Source organism: Furipterus horrens, unplaced genomic scaffold, assembly GCF_987537825.1.
Source record: "Furipterus horrens unplaced genomic scaffold, mFurHor1.1.pri manual_scaffold_6, whole genome shotgun sequence".
Lineage (NCBI taxonomy): Eukaryota > Metazoa > Chordata > Mammalia > Chiroptera > Furipteridae > Furipterus > Furipterus horrens.
In genome coordinates, this window is record NW_028327176.1 from 101,230,343 (window position 1) to 101,248,880 (window position 18,538).

The following is an 18,538-nucleotide window of genomic DNA, read 5'->3' on the forward strand; positions in this document are numbered from 1 at the left end:
CTCATATGCACCCCTATTGGGAATTAAACTACAACCTAGGTATGTGCCCTAACCAGGAATCAAACCTGCAACCTTTTAGTGAACAGAAGGACACTAATACCAACTGAGCCATCAGGCCAGGCCAGTGATAGCTGCATTACTAAAAGGTCATTTTATTTTCAGTAACAATGTGGATAAAACCACAGTACTTATTGTTTGTATCAAATGAAGGTTAAAATCCAGATAGCCTCAAAAACAAATCCTTGTGATGAAGAATATTTCTCAATCTGGTCAGGTGAAATATTAAACTTAACATATATGATTACAATTATAAAATATACCAGTTTTTAACAGGCATTAAGGTCTTTATTTTAGATCACTGTTTACAATTTGAAGGCAGCACCTTGAGATGTTGGTGTCTATTCTATTGCTCCATTTTTGGGGTATGACAAGTTTGCTAATAGAAAAACCCTTATGATTAATAGAACACTATCAGCTATTAGTGCAGAAGCTTGTTGGGCAAAGTTGTTTTATTTACAGGACATTTGTTGAAAAAAGTGTCTAGCCAACAAAAGCGCTGACCAAAATGACACAAACCTCATCTTAGTGAAAATAAGTTGTTAACATAACCACCATTTTCTTTTCCTTTCAGGCTCATTTAGCCTCTGTTTCCTCTGCTATACCGTCTGAGCTGCGTTAGTTTTTCTGTCATCTCAAATTTATCTCTGTAGAATGTTCTCACTGTTCTCTATACTATCTTGCATTTTGAAGGATAGTACTGTCTGTCACCTGTCAGTTTTTCTTCTTCTAATCCTTTCCTATTCCCATTGTATTCTTCAGTCATTATTTTGGTTGATAAATGATTAACAGAGGACATAAGTCTTCTTTAGAAAGTTCTTTCCACCGTTTTGGTATATTTGAATTTCCCTTTATAAACTTTGCTCCTTCTATTATAGTCATATATAAAACCTGAGCTGATCCAGTGTCTGAATAAGTCCTATTTGATATTTCCTAATATTCAGGAACAGTTTATCAATGTTCATATCATCTTCTTTTTCCATTAGAATAAGACAGTTATCTGTAGAGAAAAGGTACCTGACTACCCAATGCCTGCACGACAGTGGATCACTGCAGGCCCATGTTCAGCATTTAAGAAACCAGATTCTATCACTTCAAGAAATTGAGAAATGAGGCTGGTGATCCAGGAACTGTAAAATCTGGCCAGGTGGTATAATGAAAATGAGATATTGTTCTCGTTTCACCACTATTGATATCTTCTAATTACAGTAGATATGTTGTGTAATATGACTTCATATCTTCTGACAAGAACTTTACACTGACTCCTGTTTCTTTAAACAGCATCATTTGGTCATCTTTTGTTGGCCAATACTGTGCACATTTAACCAATGTTTTCTCCATAGGTTAGTTTAGTATGAGAACTGCTTTCATCTTTTGCTGCTAAAGCATAAGTCAGAAATGACAGCCTGAATTTCTGGCCAAGATAGAGGCCTAGACAGACATGCTCCATCTCCCTCCACAACTAAGGACTACAATTACCTCAAAACTAGAGACAACCAGACTTCCCAGAAAAATGAGCTTCATGGAAGTCCAACAAACAAAAATATAAAGAAGAAATACTCATCCAGATAGGCAGGAGAGATGGAGCTGGGGCGGAGAGGATGCGGTGTGTCAGCAGTGACAGTGGCTGTGGCCGCCAGTGGATAGTGTAGTCACATTTAAAAAAGTATGGAGGGACACCTCAGAAGTGCTCCCAACACCAGACCTGACCAGACCACACAGCTCACAGTTCCAGCGCTGGGGAAAATAGAACCTCATTGCTTCTGACTGTGAAAATCAGTGGGGGTTGGGGTGGAGGAATAAACTGCTTGTATCTCAGCAGAATCCACTTATTTAAAGGGCCCTCACAGTCCTAGAATGTTCCAGACCCACCCGCTCTGGGAACGATGGCCATGGCAACAGCTAGACAGGCACCAGTTCCATACAGGAAGTGGGAGAAGTGCCTGGAAAAGGGGCAAGTGCTGAGAAAGAGGCATTGTTTCCTCTCAGACCCCACCCCCCACACATAGCGCCACAATATGGTGAAACAGGTAACCCCACACTATCGAAAACCTAAGGCTCCATCCCTTATAATGTAGCGGGTGTGACAGCTCTACCTAAGACACAGAGGCTTAACACAGAAGCCTGTCAAGTTGAGAAGACAGAGGGAATGGGTTAAGATTCCAGTGGGATAACTAGGCAAAAAGGAGATAGCCAACCTAACAGACCCAGAGTTCAAAACACTGGTGATAAAGATGCTCACAGACTTGACAGATATGCTTGAGTATGGCACATGCAGAAGGGAAGAATTGAAGGCTATGCTAAGGAAAATCCACACAAAACCAATGATGAAGGGGAAAAAACCAAGGTTCAAATCAATGATTTAGGACATAAGGAAGAAAAAAACAATCAGTACAGAATGAGGAAATAAGAATTGAAAAAAATGAGGAGAGGCTTAGGAAACTCCAGGACAACTTTAAATGTACCCACATCCAAATCATAGGGCTGCCAGAAGGAGAAGAGGAAGAGCAAGAAATGGAAAACATGTGAAAAAAATAATGAAAGAAAACTTGCCTAACTTGGCAAAGGAAATAGACATACAAGTCCAGGAAGCACAGAGAGTCCCAAAAAAGCTAGACCCAAAGAGGATCAAACCAAGACACATCATAATTAAAATGCCAAAGTTTCAAGGTAAAGAGAGAATCTTAAAAGTAGCAAGATAAAAAAGCAGAGAGTTACCTCCAAAGGGGTTTCTAAAAGACTATCAGCTGATTTCTCAAGAGATACTTTGCAGGCAAGAAGGGACTGGCAAGAAGTATTCAAAGTACTGAAAAGCAAGGACCTAACTTTGAAAAGCAAGGACCTACAACCAAGATTACTTTATTCAGCAAAGCTATCATTTAGAATGGAAAGGCAGATAAAGGTCTTCCCAGACAAGGCAAAGCTAAAAAAGTTAATCATCACCATGGCCTTATTATATGAAATGTCAAAGGGACTTTTTTTTAAGAAAAAGAGGATCAAAATTATGACCATTAAAATTACAACAAACTCACTACTGTCAACAACAGAACTAAAAAACAAACAAACAAACAAATAAAACTAAGCAAACCACCAGAATAGGAACAGAATCATAGGTATGGGTGTCATTTCGAAGGTTATCAGCTGGGAGGGAGAAGGGGGAGAAATAGTGAAGGGATTAAGAAGCATAATTGGTTGGTACAAAATAGACAGGGGGAAGTTAATAATATAGGAAAGGGTGAAGCCAAAGAACTTATATGTATGACCCATGGACATGAAATAAGAGGGGGTGGGATTGCTGGAGGGAAGGGGAGTACTGGGAAGAGGGGAGCAAAGGGAAAAGAAATTGGGACAACTGTAACAGCATAATCAATAAAATATACTTAAAAAAGAAAGAAATGACAGCCTGTATAAGAAAGTGGACCTTGTTTTAGGAGGTAATTCCTTTGGGCCTCTTCTATGCCAACTAAGTTGGCATTAATATAATCATTCTAAGCATTTTGCATTTTAATATGACTTATAATTGAGTATAGCTGCTGCCACTGATTTTGAGCATGCAACTCCTCAAACTTTCATTGGATGGTGACAGACACTGCCGCTGGAGCCAGTAGTGTGAGCATAGCCTGTGCCCAGGGACAGGCTCAGGCCCACACAGGATCTGGGAGCATGCTGTAGCTGAGGTGGGTCGGTAACATGCACACAATCTTTTTCCATTTTGTCAAATGTTGTTATTTGGCAATGCAAAACAAAAGATGAAAAAATATTCAAACTTTCAAATATTTAGGTCCAAGAACTTTGTACCTTGGATAACTTGTCAAGATCATAAAGAAAAATTAACTGTTATTTATGAGTGTCACAGACAATAAAAACCCTGGATTGATCAACATATAGTATTTTGGTAAATTATGGTACATTCAAATATCATGTAGTTTTTACTAGTCTTTAGATAAATATCCAATAAATAAATATTTAAAAATACCATTTAAAAATATAAAACAAGTGTTAGTTATTATTACTGGGTGAAGTGTTCCTAGGGAATTTAAATAATAATCATTATGTTTTGCCACAGTTTATAAATTTTTGTAATAAATGTTTTCACTTCAATCTAAATTTACACAGAATAAATGCTATCTTAACACTGTTGCCCATCTGCGTCTAATTGGATGCTCTAACTGTGGAATTTTTCTTTCTACTCAGCTGATAGAAGTTGGGAGTATTAGGAAAGCATGGTGTTGAATCTGCCTTAATTATCCTGAGAGCATATCTTTAGGTGGTCAGATCTGCAATTAAGATATCGACCTAAGCTAACATGTCCTAATTATTTAACTTTGACATTTTTACTTTAACCTTTACCTGCACTTAAAAACAAAACAACTCATATATGGAACCCTTAACTATGCACAAGAGGCTTTGCACATGTAAATTTGTTTAATTCTTAAGGGCAGTCTTATGGGGGAAGGTGTAATTAATTCCTTTAAAAAAATGATTATACTGAAATTGAAGAAGTGAATTAGTTCAAAGATATTTAAGTGGAACCAGTATTCTACTTCAAATCGTTTACCTCCAAAGACTATACTATCTTTCCATCATAAGTATTTACTCTACTTAGCTACTGTTCTGGGAGCAATAAAATTTCCCTTTATATTTATAAAGTCCTACATTCATCAAAATTACTACATTTTCTTCTCTCTTATAGAAAAACAAAACAAAACACTTTGCTTATTTAGCCAGACACAATGAGAAATATATCACTGCCACCAAAGATTACACATACTTCAATAAGCAATGTATGTACCTTTTAGAAATTCTTACAGGAAGTATCTTCTCATCACAATTATATGTGATTATTTTATGTTGTTATTGGAATACACAGAGGAAACTGTCAATCAAACTGCCTCAAATAAGGTATGAGAGTTAGAATTAGCTCTTATCAGTGCCTGTCATCAAGAGGGCAAGGGAAAAAAAGGAAAGGATAAACAAACAGGACTACATCAAACTAAAAAGTTTCTGCCTGGCTAAAGAAAACACCAGCAAAATGAAAAGGGAACCAACTGTATGGGAAACTATATTTGGTATTTTTCTTTCATTGCCTGGCTTATTTTGCTAAGCATAATTCTCTCTAGTTCCATCTATGTTGTCTCAAATGGCAGGAGTTCCTTCTTTCTTTCTGCTGCATAGTATTCCATTGTGTAAATGTACCACAGTTTTTTAATCCACTCATCTACAGATGGGCAGTTAGGTTGTTTCCAGCACTTGGCTATTGTAAACAGCACTGCTGTGGACATAGGGGTGCATAAGTTCTTTTGAATTGGGGTTTCAGGATTGTTCAGGTATAATAATCCTAGCAGGGGAATCACTGGTTCAAAAGGCAGTTTCATTTTTAGTTTTTTGAGGAAATTCCATACTGTTTTCCATAGTGGCTGAACCAGTCTGCATTCCCACCAACAGTGCAGTAGGGTTCCCGTTTCTCCACATCCTCGCCAGCACTTGTTGTTTGTTGATTTGCTGATGATGGCCATTCTGACTGGTGTAAAGTGGTATCTTATTGTGGTTTTTATCTGCATGTCTCTGATGGCTAGTGATGTTGAGAATTCTTTCATATGCCTGTGAACCCTCTGTATATCCTCCTTGGAGAAGTGTTTGTTCAGGTCATTTGCCCGTTTTTAAATTGAGCTGTCTGTCTTCTTTGTGTTGAGTTATGTAAGTTCTTTATATATTTTGGAGATCAATCCCTTATCTGATGTATCATTGGCAAATATGTTTTCCCATATGGTTGGTTCCCTTTTCATCTTACTGATGTTTTCTTTTGTTGAGCATAAGTTCTTTAGTTTGATGTAGTCCCATTTGTTTATTTTTTTCTTTATTTCCCTTGCCTTAGGAGATATATCAGTGAAAATATTGTTACATGGGATATCTGAAATTTTCCTGCCTATGTTTTCCTCTAGGATTTTTATGGTGTCATGTCTTACATTTAAGTCTTTGATCCATCTTGAGTTTATTCTTGTGTATGGTGTAAGTTGGTGGTCTAGTTTCATTTTTTTGCACATCACTGTCCGGTTCTCCCAGCACCATTTGTTGAAGAGGCTCTTCTCATTTCATTTTATGTTTCTTCCCCCTTTGTTGAATATTAGTTGACTATAGAGGCATGGGTTTGTTTCTGGGCTCTCTATTCTGTTCCATTGATCTATATGTCTGTTCTTATGCCAATACCAGACTATTTTGATTACCGTGGCCTTGTAGTATAGTTTGATATCAGGTATTGTGATTCCTCCTACTGTGTTCTTCTTCCTCAAAATTGCTGTGGCTATTCGGGCTCTATTTTGCTTCCATATAAATTTTTGAAGTATTTGTTCTAGGTCTGTGAAAAATGTCATTGGTATTTTAATAGGGATCTCATTGAATCTATAAATTGCTTTGGGTAGGATGGACATTTTGATAATGTTGATTCTTCCCATCTGTGAGCATGGTATATGCTTCCATTTATTTGTATCTTCCTTAATTTCTTTCTTCAGTGTTATGTAGTTTTCCGAATACAGGTCTTTTACCTCTTTGGTTAAATTTATTCCTAGGTACTTTATTTTTCTTGTTGCTATAGTAAATGGGATTTTTTTTTCTAGTTTCTATCTCCGATATTTTATTGTTGGTGTATAGAAATGCCTTTGATTTTTGAATATTGACTTTGTACCCTACTATTTTGCCAGATTCATTTATTAGGACAAGTAGTTTTTTTGTGAAGTCTATAAGGTTTTCTATGTATACTATCATGTCATCTGCAAATAGTGACAGTTTTACTTCTTCTTTTCCAATTTTGATGCCTTTTATTTCTTTCTCTTGTCTGATTGCTGTGGCTAGAACTTCCAATTCTATGTTTAATAGAAGTGGAAAGAGTGGACATCCTTGTCTTGTTTCTGATCTCAGGGGGAATGCTTTCAGTTTTTGCCCATTGAGTATAATGTTGGCTTCGGGTTTTTCGTATATGGCCTTTATTATGCTGAGGTATGCTCCCGCTATTCCTATTTTGCTGAGTGTTTTCATCATAAATGAATGTTTTACTTTATCAAATGCCTTTTATGCATCTATTGATATGATCATGTGGTTTTTGTCTTTCATTTTGTTTATATGGTGTATTACATTATTGATTTGCAAATATTAAACCATCCTTGCATCCCTGAGATGAATCCCATTTGATCATGATGTATGATCTTTTTAATGTGTTGCTGGATCCGGTTTGCCAATATTCTATTGTGGATTTTAGCATCTATATTTCATCAGTGATATTGGCCTGTAGTTTTCTTTCTTTATTGTGTCTTGACCTGGTTTTGGAATTAGGGTAATACTGGTTTCATAAAAAGAGTTTGGGATTTTTTCCTCTTCTTGAATTTTTTGAAATAGTTTGACAAGGGTAGGTGTTAGTTCTTCCCTAAATGTTTTGTAAAATTCACCTGTGAAGCCATCCGGTCCAGGACTTTTGTGTGCCAGGAGTTTTTTGATTACTCTTTCAATTTCACTCTTTGTTATCGGTCTATTTAGGCTTTCTGCTTATTCTTGATTCACTTTTGGAAAATTATGTTTCCAGAAATTTGTCCATTTCATCTAGGTTGTCAAGTTTCTTGCCATATAATTGTTTGTAGTAATTTCTTACAATCCTTTTTATTTCTGTGATATTGGTCATGATATCTCCTCTTTTGTTTCTGATTTTGTTTACTTGGGTTCTCTCTCTTTTTTTCTTGATGAGCCTGGCTAAAAGCTTGTCAATTTTGTTTATCTTTTCAAAGAACCAGCTCCTACTTTTGTTGATCTTTTGAATTGTTTGTTTGGTCTTTATGTCATTTAATTCTGCTCTGATCTTGATGATTTCCTTTCTTCTGCTCGCTCTGGGCTTTGTTTATTGTTGTTCTAGTTCTTGTAGCTTTAGGATTAGATATTTTATTTGGGATTCCTCTATCCTTTTTAGGTAGGCCTGTATTGCTATTAACTTTTCTCTCAGGACTGCTTTTGCTGTGTCCCATAAGTTTTGGGCTATTGTGTGCTCATTATCATTTGTTTCCAGAAACTTTATTTCTTTCTTGATGTCATTGTTAACCCATTCATTATTTAATAGCATGTTGTTCATTCTCCATGAGTTTGAATGTTTTTGAGTTTTTTCCTTGAGGTTGATTTCTAGTTTCAAGGCATTGTGGTCTGAAAATATGCTTGATATAATTTCAATTTTCATGAATTTTTTAAGGCTTGTTTTGTGTCCTACCATGTGGTCTACCTTTGAAAATGTCCCATGCACATTTGAAAAAAATGTACATTTTGCTTCTTTGTGGTGAAAAGTTCTATATATATCAATTAATTCCATCTTGTCTAGAGTGTTGTTCAATGCCTCAATATCTTTGGTGTTTCTTTGCTTCGAAGATCTGTCCATTGTTGACAATGGGGTATTAAAGTCCCCTACTATGAGTGTGTTGCTGTTGATATATTTTTTGTAGTCTTCCAATATCTTCCTCATATATTTTGGTGCACCTATGTTGGATGCATATATGTTTACCAGGGTTACATCTTCTTAATAGATTTTTTACTTAAGTATTATAAAATGTCCTTGTTTGTCTCTTTTTATGGTCTTTGCTGTGAAATCTGTTTTGTCTGATATAAGTATTACTACCCCAGTTTTTCTTTTTATGTCCATTTGCTTGAAATACTTTTTTTCATCCCTTCACTTTCAGTCTGTGTAAATCTTTTGTTTTGAGGTGTGTCTCCTGTAGACAGCATATATGTTAGTCATGTTTTTATATCCATTCAGCTACCCTCTGTCTTTTAAGTTGAGCATTCAATCCATTTACATTTAAGGTTATTATTGACAGGTATTTATTCATTTCCTTTTATACCCATGTTCCTCTCCCTCTCTCTTTTTCTTCTTTTTCTTAAAACATTTCCTTTAGCATCTCTTGCAATGCTGGTTTGGTGGAAATGTATTTTTTTAGTCTTCCTTTGTCTGGAAAACTCCTTATTTCACATTCCAGTTTAAAGGAGAGCCTTGCTGGGTAGAGTAGTCTTGGTTGTAGGCGTTTGTTTTTTATTGCTTGAAATATTTTTTGCCATTCCCTCTGGCTTGTAGTGTTTCTGTTGAGAAGTGAGTTGATAGCCTTATTGGAATTTCCTTGTATATTATTTGCTCTTTTTCTCTTGCTGCTTTTAGGATTCTCATTTTATCTTTAAATGTTGCCATTTTAATTATGATGTGCCTTGGAGTAGACCTTTTTGGGTTCATTTTCATTGGGACCCTCTGTGCTTCCTGGACTTGCATGACTTTTTCTCTCATCAGGTTAGGAAAATTTTCTGTCATTACTTTTTCAATCAGGTTTTCTATCCCTTGCTCCTCTTCTTCTTGTATCCCTATGATTCTAATGTTGTTTTGTCTCATGTTGTCCTGCAGTTCTTCAACCCTCTTCACTCTTTTTTAGTCTTTTTTCATTTTGTTGCATTGTTTGGAAATTTTTTTCTACGTTGTCCTCTAATTTACTGATCCAGTTCTCTGCTTCATTTAGCCTGCTTTTGATTGATTCTATTGCGTTCTTCAGTTCAGAAATTGTACTCTTCATTTCTTCCTGGTTCTTTTTGATAGTTTTTATGTCTTTTTTCATGCTGGTGTAGTTCTCAGTAAATTCTTTATAGCTTCCCTCGAGCTCTTTATAGTTTCCCTGGAGGTCGTTATAGTTTCCTTTGAGTTTGTCGAGTTCATTGAGCTTCCTCATTACTATTGTTTTGAATTCCATCTCTGATAGCTTGCTTGCTTCTATGTTGTATATCCCTCCTTCTGGGAATTCCTCCTTTCTTTTTGGTGTAGTGTTGTTTCTGTTTGGTGGGGTGTTATTCTGCCGCCCCATTTTGGGCACTGGTCTTGTTTCTGCTTCTTATATTGATCTGCTTTTATTTTCTGCCTTTATGGTGTGAAATTTTTGTATACAGTTGTTGAGATGCTGTCTCCAGTTGATGCCACTTGGAGGGGAGCAGTCTGCTTAAGCAATTTCTCCTGTGGCTCTTGGGATGCTTCTGTACTGGGACCTAGTCTGCTGCTCTCCCAGCTCTTTATTAAGAGCCAGAACCCAAAACTTATTACAAAGTACCTCTAGTTCATTTCACTGTCCTTTGTCCTCAGCCAGAGGTGAGTCCATTCCCTCGTCAAGGCCAGGGGCAGGTTGACGTGTTGCATATTGGGGCAGGTAGGTCCAAGGCAGACTGGTTGCTCTCCTGTTCCAGCAGAGGGGGAGGCCTCTACTCGCTGGTGGGTGGGTTTGTTTTGGGCCTATTGGGATGGGTGGTGCATTGGTTTCTTGCCCATTGGGGCAGGTCCAGGTGGCACCTGTGGCCCTGTGAGGCTGGTGAGTTGGTTTTGTGTCCATTGGTGTGGGGCCACGGGCATCTGTGTGCAGTGGGAGTGGGCACCTGGGCGTGGTGGCCGGCGCATTGGTTTGGTGCCTACTGGGGCGGGCCAGAGGTGCCTGGGCGCGGCAGCGGTGTGTGCCTGCGTGCGGCCTTGGGTGCGCTAGCCTTGTGCCCACTGGGTTGCGCCTAGGTCGCATCCGTGCCCGGTGGCCGGCGCATTTGTTTGGAGCCTATTGGGGCAGGCCAGGGGTGCTTGTGCGTGGTGACCAGCACACTAGCCTTGCGCCTGCTGAGCTGCACCCGGGGAGTTGTTTTTTCGCCCATTGGGGCGGGGCCCTGGGCACCTGTGCATAGAGGAGGTGGGTGTCTGTGAGCTGTGGCCAGCCCGCTGTTCTTGCACCCGCTGAGGCATGCCTGAGTAGTGCCTGGGCGAGTGGCTGGCGCGTTGGTTTAGCGCCTATTGGGGTGGGCCAGGGATACCTGCGCATGGTGGCCAGTGCGCCTGGCGAGTTGATTTTGCGCTCTTTGTGGCAGGGCCATGGGCACCTGAGCACCATGGGCAGAGGTGGGTCTCTGTGCCTGGTGGCTGGTGCATTGATTTTGTGCCTATTGGGGTGGGCCTGAGGGGCACCTGGGCACAGCGGCCGGCGAGTTGGTTGTGCGCCTGGGCAGATGGACAGGGTCACCTCCCTGTGCATGCTCGCGTGACCCAGGCAGAGGGTTGGGGAGTGGGCAATTGTGCTTCTGCGCCTGAACTCCTCAAGAATCTAGTCTCACCCCTAACCTCTCCCTCCCTCTCTGGGAAAAACAAAAGAGAAAAAGAAAAAGGAAAAACACATTCATACATACACAGCAGTACACTGTTTCTTGCCTCTCAGTGCCAGATGCCACCTGGGCCACGCCTGCCTCTGCCAGCGGGCAGAGCCCCGCTCTCCTCTTGATTCCTCTCTGGGGAAACCTGGGGTCACTAAAAAGCCTTTGTGTACTTCCAGCTGCATCTCGGGAAGCCAACCCAGTCAGAAATCCTGTCTCGTCCCTTTTTCCTCCGCTATCCTCACCAAACAGGTCGCTCCCAGATGGTCTTCTCTGATCCAGCAGTGCCAAGGCTCAACTCCTGCCAGTGTCCAGATTTTAACTGAGATGTTCTGTCTGCAATTAGTCCAAACTACAGACAGGTCTTGGGAGCAAGAAAGCGCAGCCTCCCCTCACTCCTCTGCCATCTTCAAACCCCCCTTGGAAAATGCTTTTTTTCTTGGTATGGATTTGAATTATATTTTCTACTCATGATGTTTTTTTCCACAACCATGGTCCATGTAAATTCTGAATAACTTATATCACTCTATTATAATTAGTAAAAAATTACTTGTGAAGAAATTCACTTAATAGTAAAATAAAGAAAACAATAATTCCAAAGTACTCACTGATATTGACATTATCTCATCATCCAAAAACAGCCATAAGTTTGTGAAACACATTAGTTAATGTTCAGTTGTGGAATATACCTGGAAAACATCTCTTGAGTTTTTTTCTGAACCAGCAATCAATGTATAGAAATTTATAGTATAACATTAATATGTATACAGTAACAAGATTACAGTATTTGGAAAACATATACAGTAACAAGATTATATGTTGTTAGCCTCAGTTCTCACTGTGTGTGTGTGTATGTGTATGTGTGTGTGTGTGTGTGATGAGGCATGTAAGTTCTACTCCACAGTAACATAGTTACTAAGGGACCCACTGTGTTTGGAATGTCAGTAGCATGGTTGATATAGCAGAAGATTAAATAGATGAAGAATAGCACTCTAATTAATCTATGCTTTGGAGTGGAAGTGGCACACTACACTTTCCCATCAAAGCCCATTAGTCAGAACTAGTTTTCTTGCCCCAATTCATGGCAGGGGGTGAAAAATATAGAAAAGCATATGGAATATTTGAGGAACACTGGAGTTTCTGTCAAAGTCCTCTTTTTGATTGGCACCCCAGAAAGTTTTATAGCCAGGGCAAGTCACCACAATAAAATTTATGCTAAGTAAATGATTTGCCTTTTTGTATAAAGTGGAAGAAAATGATTTTGAATAAAGATATAAAATCTGCAATTTAATTTTAGAAAAATGTATTTACAAAATTGGAGGACCTATAAATGGCCTTAATATTTTTCATGATTTATAGGTTCTAAATATTGGAGTTCCCATTGAGTAAATGGCACAAGAATTGTGTCATTTGATCTTGTTATAATTTGATGGTTGCCAAAATTGTATACCTGAAATCTATATAATTTTATAGACCAATGTCACCCCAATAACTTCAATAAAAAATAAATGATGGCAGCCTAAAGATAACTCTTATTCTTGGATTTCTGCTCTTCATCTATACTTTACCTTCAGATAAAGGTCTCTGGCAGTCTGTCCCATTCTTTACATACTCTCTTTTCCTGCCAATATTTTTCTATTCATTTGTCTTATCTTCTTAAATTGATAATCAAATTATTTATTTTATCTCTTTTTTATTGATTCCACATCATCTTCCTTGCTTCTATCTATGCCTAAAATATCTTTCTCTGGTCTTATATTTGCAAAATATTGAAAAATTGCCTCTATGGTTAGGGAATTCTCAACACTCTATTATATGGACACTGTATATTAGAAAAACAAGTCAATGGTCTTCATCTCCAAGTTGAGCCAAATAGACAGTTTCTGCTCCTCTGGAACCCCTAGTGATTTCCTCTCAAATTTTTGAGTTTGGGGTCAAGTCTTAGACACTAAAAATGTTCACATCAAAGGACATTATGTATTTCTGTATTTTCCTGATTTGAAATCACATAATGATGAAAAATTATATTTTTTGATTGGATTATTGATATTAAATATATTTGGTCTGCATACACATTTTGTGATCTCCTTAGAACAATGTCCCAGGGCTTCATATCCTACATATTAGAGGCCACTCAGCAGTGTGAACCTGCTGTATTCTTGGTATGTTCTTCCATTAAGCAGGAATAAAAAGTGAATATTCCCTCCTTGTTTTTCTTTCTTTTTTTAAAACATTTTTTTGGGGAAAAATTATAAAGCAGATCCAATATACCATTAAGGAAGCCATATGTCATAATTTTTCAAGTCCCCTAAAATGGAACTGCTTAATTGGCCTGTGTTTTCCTTTTGGAGAGTAAGTTTTTAGAGGACAGAGACTATGTATTTCTATCTTACCAGGATACAGAAAGGTGTGCAACAAGTTTAGATGAGTTATTTTAGAAGATATATGTAATTTCTAAGTGAGATTTAGATAACAACCTAAGTCTAATCCCTCTGTGAATAAAGATACAAAGGATTGTCAGAACAATTTGGTCTATCAAGTTATAAAGTAAAATTTATTATGACACTCTCTTGGCACATACAAAACCAACAAAATTAAACCTGTAATCCTTAGGAATTCCTCAAACAGGATCTGATTCTAAGAGGCAAGAGACAGTTTTATGGATTGGATATATACTACATGATTGTGGCAAGTTAAAGGTGAAATGACTTGAGGACTAATACCAGCAACTCACTCATTAGTTTTTGGTAATTTCATGGCTTGAATATTACTTTCCAATTAAGCCTGCTTATAAACAGTGAGTTAATTTTCAGTCTAAGATTAAATATTGATGCATAGTTAGTGACCAATAACGGCTCTTAAGACCTCCATATATGTTAATTTTTATATACCCAATTATGATCATGTATATAATAAAAACTAACATCCTTATTTTGCTCACATTATTTCTAATTAAAGAAAATATGAGGCATTTAACCTCAACAGGAAGCCATTTTTAGGGATATATTTTAAAGGTGTTTCAACACCTTTCCTGCTGGATTAGATGGTGAATATAGGAGAATCAGCAAGAAGTAGTCTATAGAAACTACTGGAAGGTTGGCATGCCATTAAGTGCTATGATGTAGGCTGAGGTGAATATGTTTTGGAGGAACTCTCAGAATTTCACTTTTAGACATGCTGATTTAGTTTATCTTTCAATAAAGTGAATATAGATGATGAATTTACACATGCAATTCTGGAGTTCATTGAATAACCCTGACAGGAGATTGTCATGTTTGAGTTTTTGGCATCGAGATGGGTGACAGATAAAACTGGACAAGATTATGAAAGGGTGACTATAAAAAATAGGAGAACAGTAGGGCAGGACTAAGTTCTGGGGAAGTCCAGCATTTGGAGATCAAAAAAGAGTAGAGATCACGATTTATTTATTTATTTATTTATTTATTTATTTATTTATTTATTTTATATTTTATTGATTATATTGTTACAATAGTTCCAATTTTCCCCCTTTGCTCCCCTCTGCCCAGCACCAACCCTCCTCCAGCAATCTCACACCACCCCCATTTGAGATCATGATTTTTAATGAGACTGAAAAATTTTTGATATAAGAAAATACAGATGAACCCTTAGTTTAAGATTCAAAGGAAATAGTTTAAAGAATTAAAGTTTATTATAAGAGAATCTACACTTTGATAATCATTAAGGGTTGGCTTCTAGGAAACACTTGCTACTTACCCAAGTAACCTATATTGTTTGCTTAAAGTTTACTTTTTTGCCATGGCTTTTAGGTTTAACAGTGAAGAAGGCCTGTGAATTTTTACATAATTGTCATTCAAGTAACAATTTGAATGATGTATGTTCATTTTGAATGAGGTAGATCTTGTCTTGATTACATAGTGGGGATCAAGCTCATGTACACTAGGAAATAATATATTAGATTTTCCTGTGGAAAGTAAATACTATAGAGAAGAGAGGCCTGTGATCTTATTTGCCTTAGTTCAGTATGTTTCCTTTACTTTAGTAGAAGTCATCTTTGGCACACTGCTAAGCTTGTTAGAGCTTCGTATGTCAATATCCAATATTAAATCCTTCCATATGCTTGATAATTAACATTACAGAGGTCTTAAATCTATTTCTAAAATACCTAACTATTCAGGTAACTCTTTAGGTGGGATTTGATCTTTCAGTGCATGTTTGCAACTTTCTCTGCCTAAGTCTCCAAAGACTGGGACCTTCGGTAGTTTAATTCTGCTTCATTTCCTTGATCATACAGAAGTTGTGGGGGCATTTTATAAAATGAAATGGGTCACAGTGGCCTTACTCAGCTCAGAGGAGCCTTCACAGAATGTATCTTTCAAACAGAGAAATAAGGTTAGGATGTGAGGATTCTGTATTACGCCATTTTTTGTCCTTCCTTTTCAATCTCTGGCTTTCAGGATGTATCTTTTCATTTTTCAGAGAGCTCTATGTATGTCACTCTCTATAAGCTTATTAAACTGGAACACTAAATCCAGATTCATTATTATGGTTACCAGTGCATAAGTATTTCTTCATAGTATTTCTATGTTTTATTGGAAAAAATTAAGATAATTTAGAAGCATAAAACCTGTGCTTCTAAACTACATCTTGTCCTACAACAAATTTATGTATATCCATCTCACCATTATTAATACTAAATGGTACCAATTTATGAAAGTGTTTTTTATCATAGCCTAATTTCTTCAGCAATGAAGCTCTGTGGAGGACTGCAGGTCTTTTGTGTCTGCTATTAATGAGAACATATAAACATTTCATTGATTTTAAAAGTATATGGAATGGATGACAATTTCATTTTTCATTGCATTCTTTCAAGGCTCACTTCCCCCTTTGTTGTTGGTATAGAAAAAAAATTCTTAGCCTGGACTTAATGAACATAGTGTGGTATATGTGTCTCAAATATCCAAAAGTCCCCTAAAACTGAAATGTTGGGAGTTTGAACGGTGTTTCTTTTTCTTCCTTTCACAGGCTTCTTCAGAGAGCCCATGAACTCTAAAACGTTACTGACTTCCCAGGAAAATTGCAACATAATGTAGGAATTGTGTACAAACAAAATTAAAATTCACATAGCAATTCATTAGGAACCACCGTCTCTGAATTTCCCTTCACAATGTACCATAGTACATTTTTCCTAATGCCCTCACTCACATCTGGAAAGCAAATAAGAGCATTCCTTGCAGTACATCTGATAATATTACTAGTCCTGTGCTTTTTGCAGAAAGAAGCAGAAACAGGTTTAACCATAGTATAGGAAAGAGGACAAAGACCTATGTAGGAATTTAAGGATGATAACATTTCAGGGTGCTCTCACAATATGGTATTTCTATAGCCCCCACTAAGTTTCCCTAATAAAGACACAATACTCTAGAATGATGAGGGTTATCTTTTTAAAAAGAAAAGTACCCATGGAAAGGTAAACACATTGTTCTTTGTAACTTTATCTTTGTTAATTTCCTTTACTCAACTAATTAATATTCATAAAGATACCAGCTCTGAATGTACAACTAATTAAATAGTGAGTATTGAACTCTAATTGTGGAATATGGTAACTTCTTAGCACAGATCTGAATGAGATATAAAGTGGGAATAAGAGAGGAACAGCTCTAGACATGCAGTCAGAGGAGAATTCTCAGCCCTTGAGAAATAAAAAAGAGTGGGGGGAGAGGAGAGGCTGCATTTTGCCTTATAATTTTCCTAAGACTTATTTTTTAAAGATTTTTAAAATTTATTTTCAGAGACTGAGGAAGGGAGGGCAAAAGAGAGGGAGAGAAACATCGATGTGAGAGAGAAACATCAGTTGGCTGCCTCTCGCAGGCCTCCAACCGGGGACCTGGCCTGCAACCCAGGCACGTGCCCTGACTGGGAGTTGAAGCGGTGACCTTTCAGTTCATGGGCCAGCACTCAATCCAATGAGCCACACCAGCCAGGGCACTGAGACTTATTTTTAACCAATATGTGGCTACATCCATAGAGAGATATTGCATCAGTACCTTTTCTCCATCGACATAAAGATAGTTTATATTGCAAAAAATCACTACGAAAGTACAATAGGTTTTGCATCTCCCCCGACTGTCTAGGAGTTCTTTCTGAAACACAGCCTCGGATGATTTCTAGGGTTATGCTTTTCAATTATCTGGGGTGAAGGATCAGCTTTTTATTTTTCTCAATCTGTCATGGACTAGTACCTTCATAAAGCACAATGAAAATGAATTAGGAGAAAAAAAAAAAGAAAAAAACCACACAAAATGCAATTCTCACTTTACCAGTAGATTCAACAGGCATAAAATTACTCTCTTCAATTTCTAAATGATTAGTCTCAAATTCTGCACACCATCTGATACTGACAACGAACATTTTGCAGACAGTCTTCAGTTGGCATATCACTGTTAGGTAGCTTTGACTGAGAGGGTAAGGAGAACAGTGCACAGGTGGGTGGGGGTGGGGAGATCTGCCTTTCAACCCTTTCTCATGTAAGAACTCTGCTTGGCTTTGAAGTATATCTTCCTTGCTTACAAACAAAATTAAAATTAATTCATAGGCTAGATTGAGATCCTCTAAGCCAGTGGTTCTCCAACGATTTTTACAACTTAATCTTGTGGACCTTTTTTGCTCATCAGATTTTCTTTGGCATATTTCATTTAGCATAATGGTTTTTTATTTCTATTTCATAAACAGGTCTTTGTTTTAAAATAATATGTGTGTACTCAGGTTAGACTTTTAATGAAGTTTATTTAAAAATAGTAAAGGAGACAATGTAATTTATTAGTTTGGAATTATTAGAATGCAGATAGAAAAAACTTTATATAATCCCTTGCTGTGTGCTAGTCTTATATTTTTTGTAAATTCTTTATAGGGAGAGTCTACAGTTTATGTTCTAAACATCTGAGTGTTATTAAGAGAAAAGCTTGTACACATGTTATAGACTTAAAATTAATCTCCTTTTCTAAACTTTACAAACTTATTCCTGGTCTTATCAGACTAATCCTGTCAAAACTTCTTCCTACATTTATCTTTTTATCACACTTAATAGACCTAACAATAATAACCAAACAAAAAGATTAGCAAAAACAAAAACATGTTACAATAAAAGTCATATCTCTATATTAGCTTAATCTATCAAATACAAAGGAATAAGAACAATGAATTTCAAGAGCCCTAAGTTACCAACCTAATGCAACTTTTCATTTCTCATCTTGGATCTCCTTGTGTATCTATTGATATACAAACCTCACGGTTGACCATAAATTAATGCTAGAGTATTTAGTAT

At 37.2% G+C, this 18,538-nt stretch overlaps 1 pseudogene; it reads right to left on the reverse strand.

Annotated features, from left to right (window-relative positions):
- Positions 1-513: 513 nt before the first annotated feature.
- LOC150007115 (tyrosine-protein phosphatase non-receptor type 2 pseudogene) lies at positions 514-11,120 on the reverse strand (annotated as a pseudogene).
- Between the last annotated feature and the right edge of the window lie 7,418 nt (positions 11,121-18,538).